At 41.7% G+C, this 12,696-nt stretch overlaps 2 non-coding genes across 2 annotated transcripts; both read right to left on the bottom strand.

The window, feature by feature from the left end:
- Positions 1–9,044: 9,044 nt before the first annotated feature.
- trnaq-cug (transfer RNA glutamine (anticodon CUG)) lies at positions 9,045–9,116 on the bottom strand. The gene has a single exon. It is a non-coding gene; the product is annotated as a tRNA-Gln (tRNA).
- A 2,445-nt stretch (positions 9,117–11,561) lies between these two features.
- On the bottom strand, positions 11,562–11,635 carry trnai-aau (transfer RNA isoleucine (anticodon AAU)). The gene has a single exon. It is a non-coding gene; the product is annotated as a tRNA-Ile (tRNA).
- Between the last annotated feature and the right edge of the window lie 1,061 nt (positions 11,636–12,696).

Raw genomic sequence — 12,696 nt, 5'->3', positions numbered from 1 at the left:
ATGGTGCAATGGGCCGGCCAATTTTGAAAATCCTTGGATAAACCGGCGGTAATAACTAGCGAAGCCAAGAAAGGAACGCAACTCAGAGACCGAAGTTGGACGTGGCCAATTAGCCACAGCAGATACTTTTTCAGGGTCTGTAGACACACCCTGATTCGATACGAGATGGCCCAAGTACCGAACTTGTTGTTGAAAAAAACAACATTTCTCCAGATTTGCCTTCAAGCCTTCTTGCTGCAGTCGACCCAGCACAAGCTCCAGACGTCCCATCTGCTGGTCAATGTCAGAAGAAAAGATGATAATATCATCCAGATACAACAACAGGGACTGACAATTCTGGTCACCAAACATTCGTTCCATGAGCCTTTGGAACGTACTTGGGGCATTACACAAACCGAACGGCATACGATTGAACTCAAAGAGGCCAAATGGTGTACAAAAGGCTGTTTTGGGACGATCCCGCTCAGTCACCGGAATCTGGTTATACCCACTGGCCAAGTCCATAGTGGTAAACCACTGAGCCCCTGACAAGGCATCCAAGGTCTCCTCAATACGAGGAAGGGGAAATGCATCCTTCCTGGTTCTATTATTAAGCTGACGATAATCAACACACATACGGAGGTTGCCATTTTTCTTCCTTACCAACACAATGGGTGAGGCGTAGGGGCTACAACTTTCCCGGATAACCTGACTATCAAGCAACTGCCTAATGTGCGTCTTCACTGCATCATAGTCAGATGGGGGAATACGTCGGTAACGTTGCCTCACTGGTGCATCATCGAGCAAAGGGATGTCATGAGAAAGTAGCCCGGTACAACCAAGATCCCCTTCAAACGCAGAAAAGACAGAAGCATACTTCCGCAACACAGACTTCACCCTAATCTGCCCTTCCGAAGAAAGACTGGACAAATCTATACCCTCAATCTGCTCTAAAACAGGGCTGACTTCTGCTGCTTGAACCTGAGTTCGGGCTACCACAGCAGAAGATTCACTCACCACTTCGGTGACTCCCGCAGGCAAACTCACAACTTGGGCTTGGGACAGCAAACCCAGAGGACAACGGGGGTGCAAGGCTACCCTCGCCTGCCCCACATTCACCACTGGGACATATACTGTTCCCCGAATTACCTTAACCAAGGAGGTAGAGATCAACAGGCCATCTGGTAAAGAAGAAGAATTTTCAAAGGGTTCAAACAAAACACCTTCAGAGGCCTCACCTAACTGGCTACAGCATGTAGCAGCAACCATTTGCAGAGTGCCTGCTGGAATGAATATGGACCTACGGCCCCTCACTCTTGCTACTCTGACTGGCTTTGTAACGGACCCCCCAGAGGTCTGATGGCAATATTGCAAAGCCTGTTGCCAAGGTGGTGACGCATATACTACTGGGGGAAGACTGAATAATGAGGAGCCATGCTGGCCAAACAGTTCGTGATAACACTCACGAATAACATTCATACCCAGCACGCCTGGTACTGCCACTGAACCAGCAGAACCTGGTGGATCCTTTACAACCAACCACCCACGATCTGGAATACGTTTGCCAAGCACCTCAACCTGTAACTCCACATAACCCACATAGGGAATCTCCAACCCATTAGCAGCACGCAGCTGTAACCACCGACACGACTGCAGCTTACCCTGAAAATGCTGCTGAAAAAAACTTTCCCTGATGGTAGACACCATCGACCCAGTGTCTAGCAAACAATCAACTACTACACCCCCCAACCGAACTGCTACGTTCGGACACTGGCCTATTAAGGATGTTACCTGAGAGTGACGCACTGGACTAGGTAGCATAGAGCCTATTTGGTCCCCTCCCAATGTGTGGCTCTGCACACTGGAGGGAGCTAGTTTTCCGCTGGCTGAGAGTTAGAAGGACCCCGGGGCGGACGCATTACACCACCAGGGCACCCAGAAACTCGCTCATTATCACACTCACGAGCATAATGCCCCGATTGCTAGCATCGCCTACAAATTGCATTAGCCCGTATCAACCTATTAGAATGGGAGGGAGCTTGTAGAGTAGCAATACTCTGTGTCAACTGATTTATCTGTTCCTGCTGTTTAACAAGCATCACCTTTAATTCTGCCATCTCGGACGAGCTAGGGTTAGCTAAAGAAGGCTGCGGGCCAGGTGGCTGTCTCGACAATTGCAATGCACACATAGAAGGGACAGAGTAGCTCCTACCTTTACTATGGTCACTCGGCCTACCCTACTGCTCCCACCGAATAGCGTCAGTGCGCACCTGCAGCATGGAGAGTGTTGGTGTCAGCCGGACTAGCCGCTTCAGCTCTCTGAGAAGAGCAGAATCATTTACATGTTCCACAAACTGGTCACGAACAAGCACATCAGGGTTAGACACCACGTTAGGGGCACAATACTGAATTCTCTCCATTAAAGCTAAAAGAGCATGTGAATATTCATGCAGAGACTCTCCTTCTAACTGCTTACGGCTAAAGAAGCTCTCCTGCAAAGCAACATATGATTTAGAACACCCATACAACTCCCTAAGGATAGATAAAATCTTCTGTGGATCTTCCCTATCTACTCTTGGTCTATACTTTATTTCATCTTTAGCTTCACCCTCCAAATGGTCCAACATAAAATAAGCCTGGTCAAGGGGGCCTAAATGACGGGCACGGATGCTGGCATGTACTTCATCAACCCACTCCTCAATGCTAATACCAGTCCTACCCCTAAACACTGGACACTTGCGTTCCCAAGGGATATATAGCAACCTCTCTGGAGGTGCACGAATACCTGCTGGTTCTAGAGGGTCTAAACTAACATTACTGGGGCCTTCTCCTGATTGTACTGCAGCTTGTTCCTGTAAAAGACGTTCATTATCTGCCTTCAGTTGGCGCACAAGATCTCTCAGCTCTTGGAGCTCACTTGCCATACTTAGAATCGAAAAAAACGTTCTCCTACTTAGCTAAACAGTACTCCACACCAGCACCCAATTGCACGCCAAGACCCTAATGAGCCAACTGCTGTTTTGCTTAAACGACCAAAAAAAAGCACTAAGAAAAAAAAAAAAAAATCCTACCAAAAACCTCAAGGACACGTCTCTGTAATTCAATCCTGCCGACAAACGCCACAAATGTGACCTGTGGTGGTAATGTAGAACCCGACAACGCCACTTGGGGGATTCCACCCCAAGAATATAAAGGTAAGCTTGAAATATATTCAGAGACATGGATTGAGGTAAGTAGGAAGATTTATTCACAAAAACATCTATAAAACCACTTGTTTATTAATACTATTTAAAATGAGCACAGAACAAAAAAAAGAAGCAAAAAGAATATAATTAAGGAACAGGAGCTCCAAGGAACTAACCCTGGCTATGGGCATCCAATTAAAAAGGTGGCCTAGACTGGTCTATATTCTAAAGTCTTCGCTATCAACACACTCACACACCCACACACCAAGTCAATAGCGCAGTGCACGTGAACTCACACCACAACAAATAAGGTGCCACACCGAGAGTGAACAGACAGGAAAGGAACATCCCGATGTCCTATGAGAAAAAGAGACAACATTAGACATTCAAAATTACACCGACCACTAAAATCATAAGACACCACACAGCCAATACTATTCCCCAAAAGTAGCAACAAAAGAAATAATAATAATATTTCCAATGTCACTATGCAGATATTAAAATGTTTATTATTAAGGAACAAAAGGTGAAGGGTAGCTGCTTCCAGGTCTGCACGTTATAATCGGTAGGCGCCACCTGGACCAGTCAATGGCGACGCTCACACGAAACCTTTAACTGCTGCTATACCTAAGCTCACACCCTATCAGCTGTTGCACCAATCCACAGGAACACCTGCTGGTGGACGCTGTCCCGGCACAACCCGATTACAGGAGCAATAAACCGCATTAAAGCCACCACAAGCGGCTATAATGTTTAAGCAGTTTCTGAGATCTCTGTGCTAATGCACCACAAACACCAAAATGAGTGGAGGGGAGAAACCTGCATAGACCGGTACACCAACACACCATGCGATGACTGTCACCCAAGTCCCAACAGACCGCAGCAGAATGAAGCGAACCCTACACTCAGCACAGCGTGCATGTATATACTAAAGCTAATGCGCACCTCTGATTGTATTCACCTGGCGCTTCAGCGAGGGGAGGGGGGGGGACAACGCCATGCTCCCCCTATGGTGGCTGGTAAGGCTCACAATACCATACCGGATGCGTGAGAAAAGGGAGGGGGGAGGAAACGGCGCATCACCATGACTACGGTGGCTAACAGAACTAACACGGCACTCGTAACCAACGAAGCCCTTGTCTGGTTACATTTAGTTGAAGCAGTACCGGAGACGAAGGCTCTTTCTGGACCGGCTGATTGCTCTCATCTATTCGTGCGTTACACCCAGATGGATTGAACGTCAGGAGACAGAGCGTTATTTATTCCATCTTCAGGTGTGTGTTTTTTTTCACCACAAATGATTTTGAACTAGTAATCTGTTATTTATTAACAGCCCCCTGATGTTGTTTCTCTTCTCTCAGACTGAGATGCTGAGCTTCCTGGATGAAATCTTCACTCTGGACGAGTCTTTGTATGCAGAACCTGAAGCCCTGGCTGCTGCACTGGAGACGCTTTTATGGCGGAGCCTTCGACGGTTTCATGAAAGGCTGGAAACAGATGACATCTAAAGGCTAACCTTGACTGGAACCTTTATTTAAGTGTTAGGGATGCAGGTCTGGTGGTTGACATGTTGTTAATGTGTGTTAACAGTTCACAGGTGCATCAGGACCCAAGACATGGGCGACATGTAAAGACACCACTAATGTGGAAACGTATCGGGATCTCAGAGAGACGTGCTGCCATTAAGACGCCGTCTTTATAGCAAGACAACGCCCGGATGACTTTGTGGACCAGATCCAGATGTGTAAAAATGTTCTGTAAAAATGTAATAAAAAGATGAAACTCTGATTGGCACATTCTCTGGCGTCTTTATTCGTCTTTATTTCACTGATTGCTATAAAAAGTTGGGACAGAGGCAGAATAAGAGTGGAAGGTTTATAGAAGATTAAAGATACAGTTGCTCTCCATGCTGCTCTTTATTTTGAGGGAATCTGAGTTGTGAGATTTGGGAACAAACTAGGAACTGGAATGTGGACACAATACAGAGGAAATAGTCAAGTCAAGTCAAGTCAACTTTATTTATATAGCGCTTTTTACAATAGACATTGTCACAAAGCAACTTTACAAAATCCATGACCAATAGATACAAAAACCCCCTGTTGAGCAAGCCGAGGGCGACTGTGGCAAGGAAAAACTCCCTGAAAATTACAGGAAGAAACCTTGAGAGGAACCAGACTCAGCAGGGCCCATCCTTCTTGGGTGGTCTGGAGGAAACTTTAAATAAATACATAATTTACACAAAGCATATAAACACAGAATTAAATGAACTAAAAGTTATAACTGGTAATAAATAGATAAATAATCTTCAATAAAGTCTGTAGTGATTTCTTGTCATTCTTGGTGGAAATTACTCCAGACCCGTCACATCCGGCAGGAACAGTGTCGTCGCCACGGCAGTCTCGACTTTAATCCTTAACCTTGGCGTGTAAACAGGTTCCCACCAGAATGCCCTTGGAGTAAAACAACAAAGAATGTAGTTAATAATGTACAATGCTAGTTGAGTAAAACAGTTTTACAGAGAGTTTTAGACTCCGGCAGCCCTAATTATTACAGCATAACTAAAAGGGAGAGCAAGCAGGTAACAAGGTCATGAAGGCTTTCACAGGACATCAGCGCCCATCTCCCCACCGTCATCAAACCTGAGTGATCGGATAAGAGAGGCAGAACGACAGCAACCCAACATCCCTGATCACCACAAGTTTCTATGACCAAGAACCCCCAAGCTCTGCGCCTTTGTCTATATTACTCAAAAGCTTGAGAAAATAAATATGTTTTCAGTCTAGACTTAAACATTGAGACTGTGTCCGAATCCCGAACAGAGGCAGGAAGATTATTCCAAAGTTGTGGAGCTTTGTAAGAAAATGCTCTTCCACCAGCTGTGGTCTTTTTAATTTTAGGAACTATAAGTAACCCTGCATCTTGTGAACGAAGTGGGCGCGCTGGGTTGTAGTGATTAATAAGTTCACTCAGATACTGTGGAGCCAGACCATGTAGCGCTTTATAGGTTAGTAAAAGTATTTTGTATTCAATGCGGAATTTAACTGGCAGCCAGTGTAGAGATGATAGAACAGGAGTAATATGATCAAATTTTCTAGTTCTAGTTAGCACTCGAGCTGCTGCATTTTGAACTAACTGGAGTTTGTTTATGGATCTACCAGAGCATCCAATTAGAAGAGCATTACAATAATCTAACCGAGAAGTTATAAACGCATGGATCAGTTTTTCGGCGTCATTAGCAGATAGTATATTTCTTATTTTAGAGATATTACGCAAATGATAGAAAGCAACTCTAGTAATATTATTAATGTGTGTATCAAAGGAAAGATCTGAATCTAGTGTGACACTTAAGTTTTTTACATCTGGGCTGGAAGTAACAGAGAAAGTGTTTAGGTTTAGCACCAGGTTAGACAACTTGTCTCTTGCAGCTTTAGAGCCAACAAGTAAAACCTCTGTTTTATCTGAATTAAGTAAAAGAAAATTACACGACATCCAGTTTTTTATGTCGTTTACACAATCTTCTATCTTACTGATTGTGTCAGTATCATTTGGTTTGGCTGATATATACAGCTGAGTGTCATCTGCATAGCAGTGAAATTTTATGCCATGTTTATGAATAATTTCACCTAGTGGAAGCATATAGAGTGTAAATAATAGGGGTCCCAGTACCGACCCCTGTGGAACACCACACTTTACTTTTGTAGTTTCCGAGCATTTATTATTTACATAAACGAATTGAGAGCGGTCAGTCAGATATGATTTAAACCAAGAGAGAGCGAGTCCTTTAACACCTGCTGTATTTTCTAGCCTCTTCAGTAAAATGTTATGATCGACCGTATCAAACGCTGCACTAAGATCTAATAGAACAAGAAAAGAGACACATCCATTATCAGAAGACATTAACAACTCGTTAACTACTCTAATTAATGCGGTTTCGGTACTATGGTTGGGTCTAAATCCTGATTGAAATTTTTCATGAATACAATTTTCATTCAAATAAGAGCATAATTGTTTGGAAACTACTTTTTCTAATATCTTAGAGACAAAAGGAAGGTTTGAAATTGGCCTATAATTAGATAAAACATGTGGATCAAGATTAGGTTTTTTAATCAGGGGTTTAATAACAGCACTTTTAAACAATTTAGGTACATACCCAAGGCTAAGGGATGCATTGATTAATGTAAGCAGGGGCTCTACAATAGCTGGGAGTAAATCTTTAAGTAAACGAGTTGGAACAGGATCAAGTATACACGATGATGACTTTGATGATTTAATCAACATAGTTAGTTCATTTTGGGAGATTGGATTAAAGGAATTTAGTTGGATTAACTCGTTACTATTATCACCAATGCTGCTTGGAGTGAGTCCATACTTAACATTGGCAAGTGACACACTTTGACTCAGAAGTCGTAATTTTTTTATCTTGTCATTAAAGAATTTTAAAAAATCATCGCTGGTACAGTCGGGTGGTATATTAGATTCAGAAATAAATGTGTCCAGAAGCTGTACATGGCAAAGAAACCAATTTACTACTGCAATGTTTACTTACACTTATCACAGTTCTAGTAATTAAGGGTTAAGGGCTTCACTCAGGGACCCAACAGTGACAATCCACCAATGGTGTGGCTTGAACCAGCAACCTTTTGATTGCTATCCCAGTACCTTAACCACCAATACCAAGTTCACACTACACCACTGTGTTCAGATCTCTTTTCAGTTCACAATTTAGTTCTACAATTACTGACTGTAGTCCACCTAGTCAATGGTCACATTGAAAAACAAAGCAGGTATTATTTAGGTGGTGGATCATTCTCAGCACTGCAGTGACACTGACATGGTGTGTTAGTGTAAAACAATTTATGATAGTGTAAAAGAATAAAGAAAATGAAGTAATTAAAAGTGAGTGAGGTAAAACTGTAATCAGGTAGTTACCTCAGCTGCCTCAGGACTAGGGTGGCCAGATTCAGAGTAACAAAAAGGAGGACATTACACCCCAAAAAGCCGGACATTACACCAAAAAGACGGACGTCATATTAGGAACAGGGGGACATGATACTGCAACATACAGAATGAATCCAGAACCCATATAACAGAGTTTTTGACCAATTTAAGCAAGAATTCTATATCAAATTACTGTTTTACTCACTAAATGTTGTGTCTACTTTTTATATTTAAGTCAGTTTCTCGCTGCCTCCAAAAGTTTACTATTTGGCATTTTCACCGCGTTCCTGATCATGAAAGCTGAGTGATAGACTCAGGTAGCGGTGTTTACAGGACAGAGAGGGCGGGCGAAATTCAACCACCCAATCACAGACTAGAATTTAGAGGGCGGACCTTCTCCGATTGGCCAGTGGTAGCTCTATAAGGAGTCAAATGAGGCTATTAAACCAATGAAATACAAAGCATTTGTTCTGACATGTACCTGAGCCAATGGTAAATAATATTGATCAAAAATGAAACCAGTTCACTCCAAAAGGAGGATTTTTAAGTGTCCGTCCTAGCGTTGCGTGAATGGAGGACTGGCAGCTGAAAAGCCGGACTGTCTGGCCTAAAACCGGACATCTGGCCACCCTACTCAGGACACGTCTCAATTTGTGCATGCTTTGAGTTATTTCTCCTGCTAAAAATTTTAAATTGATTTAAAGTTTAGAGTAGAATTATGTACAAAGATTTACAGAGAATAGATGAACTGGGTGGTTAGCTCAGTTGGTTAGAGCGTGGTGCTAATAACACCAAGGCCATGGGTTCGGTTAAGGTGACTCTAAACTAGCACAAGCAATTGTGATGCTCTGTTGTACTGCACATGCGTTGAATGCTACCATCCTGAAACTGCTAATGTTTCTCAATCTTGGACCTCACACCGGGCCCCAAATAAAAGCATTAAGGTCCCACCGAGATTTGAACTCGGATCGCTGGATTCAGAGTCCAGAGTGCTAACCATTACACCATGGAACTCTGACACCATAAAAAATAAACGTAATGATTCGCCATTTGCTGAGTAAATAAAGCAAAACCACAACTTCAGACTTTAATTTTACATCTCAAGTGATTTAAACTTACGTGATTGATATAATTGACTGAAATCAGTTGACAAAACTGAGGTAATTTAGAATAAACACTAAATAAAAGTAATTTTAGTTAAACATTGCCACCCAAGTATCAAAATCACAACAAAACGTTCCACTGTTGGAAAATTGCATTAAGTTCAGGACACAGTTGGCCCGTCCCTCCCTGTCGCTCTGAAGCAGATGATTTGATGTTTGTGCACCTGTTCAGCAGATCACAAGTCACTAATGATCACACAGAAGTCACTTGATTTTTAATACTGTTTGTTTTTTTAAATTAGATGTCCAACAAGCTCATGTAAGGTGTCCAAATAATTTTTGCACACACACACACACATACACAATACACACACATATGCTTCCACATTCACATGTTTTTGCTGTATGTGTTATGTAGATAATATTTAGGTGATTTGATGTATTTTTGACATTTTATTATTATTTAAATGAAGCTTTTTACAAGTTTAGGGGTTTTGCATTTTGCTTCACTGTATGTATGGTGCATCATTAAACTGTTATACTGTACATTATTTATTCTATTTTGTATTAGATTAGATGGTTTGTCTCTGTATTTTTAAATGACAGCTAACGATAGTGATCCGACTCTTTTAAGTATTTTGTATAACATAAAAAGTTGACTTCATCAAAAAGAATCGACTCCCTCAGCTTCTAACGGCTCATTGCTGACTACTATCAACTTAGTGAATCGACTCTTTCGAGTCTATTCCTGTCGTTCGACTTAAAGAACCGGATTAAAGAATCGACTCATTTGATTCATTTGAACGCGCAGACTCACTCGCTCTCCCGCTGTGAGCTTCTCAAACTGAACTGCGTCTTTCTGTACATGAGGAAGAAATCTATGTAGAGATCTCAAATAACATGAACCTGAAGGTCTGAACTTACATTGTAGAAAAGAAAAACAAGCCAGTAGCAGCAGTGTGCACATTAAACCATTTACAGAAGGGTCATTAAGTTTGGCAAACTGAAATAATGGCATGTTTCTGACCTGAATGAGAGGGGCAGTAAGAAGATCTCACACTTGTCAGAGACAACGTTTGAAGTCCAGGTCAATAATACCTGCTAGTTAGAGAAGGATCACTTGTTTGCAGCCCCGGTTCTGGACTGCTTTGCTTGGGGGGGCAGTAAAACCTAATGAGGGGGCATGTTGATAGTCATGTTTTTGAAGCCAGAAATATATTCAAGGCTTGATTTGTGCATGAATGATGACAGCCAAGCTATTGATACTGGCTTAAAGTGATGTATGAGGTAAAGAAATAAAAATGCATGTTTTCGAACTTAAACTTAAAACCCAATGATTAAAAAATACATGTTGATTATGTAAATGGAGAAAAAAGATTATCTAATTGTATTTCATTTTAATACGCCCCCTTAATTAAATTGCCATTACTAATAGAACAACTCTATTTCTTGAAAGGCTTTAATACAAATTTAAGTCAAAGCTGACAAATGTACCTACACACAGACTGAGAATATTCAAACGTGGAAATAGGAATGAGTGAGAATATTTATATTATTGGGAAATTAAAATATAAAGAAAACAAAAGAATACTAATTCTGTAAAAAAAAAAGGGGGGGGGGGGATATTCGTCACATTTCTATTTTGAAAAAGAAAAAAATATGAAAGTACATAAAATAAGGAAAATTTTCCTATCTACTGCACTTTAATGGTAAAAAATCTGGTAAAGTATCTGGTAAGTCAGCTAACGCTGGTGGTGTTTGACATGGTGTGGAGGAGCCCTCGGGTGCGACACTCACACGGTCAGTTGATTTTTTTTGAGATAAAAAAATGATGCATTATAAGTGTTTCTACAATGTATATTTATTAAATGAAAAATGCACACAGAAAGACATCAATAAACTTAAGCCTGTGTTAGGAGAACCAAGTTAGCCTAACCGCTAACGGCTAATAAAATAATTTAAGCAACACCTATGTAAGAGGTAAGTAACATTAAAGCAACGAAAAACCACAGTTAAGCAAATATTACCATGTGGAAGTCAGTTTAAACTCAGAAGAGTGTTTACCAGTATACCTGCCTCTCGCTCACACTAACAGAACATATACTGCCGAACTGAACTGTTTGGGGCAGTCTGCCGATTTTTATATGACTCAAAGAGCCAATCAGGAATAAGCAAGGAAATATCTTCACGCTGTAAAACAAAATGCATTTTTGTAATTGGTTCAGAGATAATTTGAAAAATAGCCGTTGCTTGCATTGTGCTTGGGGGGGCAAAGACACAATTTGGGGGGGCAATGCTCCCCTCAGCCCCCCCCTAGTGCCGGCCCTGCTTGTTTGTTAAAGTCCAAAAGTGGGTGTGGCCCGTACGGGGATCGAACCCGCAACCTTGGCGTTATTAGCACCACGCTCTAACCAACTGAGCTAACCGGCCAGTTCATCTGTTCTCTTTAGATCTTTGTACACAATTCTACACTAACTCCATTCAACCAGCTGAAACGGACTTTAATAGTACACATCTAAGAGGTTTTGTGGGTTCTTATATGTGTGAACCAGGGATGGACTGGCCATCGGGAGGGTCGGGAGTTTTCCCGGTGGGCCGCTCTGTATGTGGGCCGCGGAGAGAGTAAAAAATTAATTCTGTTTTAATATTCCTGAATAATAATCCTGAAGTGTGCATTGGCCCACCACAGTATCCTCACTGCATGTCAATTGGCCAATCACAGAAATGTCCCTCCCCCAGGATAAACCGCAATCACAAGCACCGGTACAAAAGCTATGAATGAGTGCGAGATAGAGAAAGGGTCGAAAAAGCGTAAAGGAGGTCCGTAAATAGCCCGTGATTAAAAAACAGAAAAAGCTGCAAGCAGATGCAGAAAGTGCAGGAAACTGGACAACCTGTTTGGCAGTGTGGAACTACAGCATAGCCAAAGAGCAGAAAAGGAAAAGTTAGTGTTCAGTGACTCTGCTTCGTTAGTAAAGCCGTTTAAGAAGAGACTGTGGGCCCATCTCAAATGTCGCCTATGCCCTACTTAGGGTACTTCCTAACAGTACAAAACATTTCTTTTAACAGTCGCTGAATGATTAATAAGTAGTTATCTAAGCTACTGTTGGATATCAGGGGCTTTAAACCAGCCGTTTTAAGGACGATTCTTGTGAAAGTTCTATGATATCATGTCCAACATAGTGCACTACATAGGGCGGTGGATATAATTTGAGATGGTACCATTAGTCTCTGCTCCTCAGAAAAAGTAAACACTATCTTGTCCTCTATAATACAGAAAAGGAAAATGCAGTTGTTCAGGACATTTTTTTGAGTGATTATGTGCATAGCTCACATGGTTAATTTTCCTTGTCAACATATAAAGTATTTATTTCTTTGCTCATCGGAGCAATGCACTAATTTGGAACAAACGTGAATCACGTGTAAATAAAAGTGTGAAAAAAGCATATTTACCAGTGTTAAAGGTTTAATGAAAGAAAGGTTTAATTTTA

Source organism: Trichomycterus rosablanca, chromosome 14, assembly GCF_030014385.1.
Source record: "Trichomycterus rosablanca isolate fTriRos1 chromosome 14, fTriRos1.hap1, whole genome shotgun sequence".
In the NCBI taxonomy this organism is placed as follows: Eukaryota; Metazoa; Chordata; class Actinopteri; order Siluriformes; family Trichomycteridae; genus Trichomycterus; species Trichomycterus rosablanca.
The sequence above is the reverse complement of the archived record's forward strand: the minus strand, read 5'-3'. Positions and strand labels throughout refer to the sequence as shown.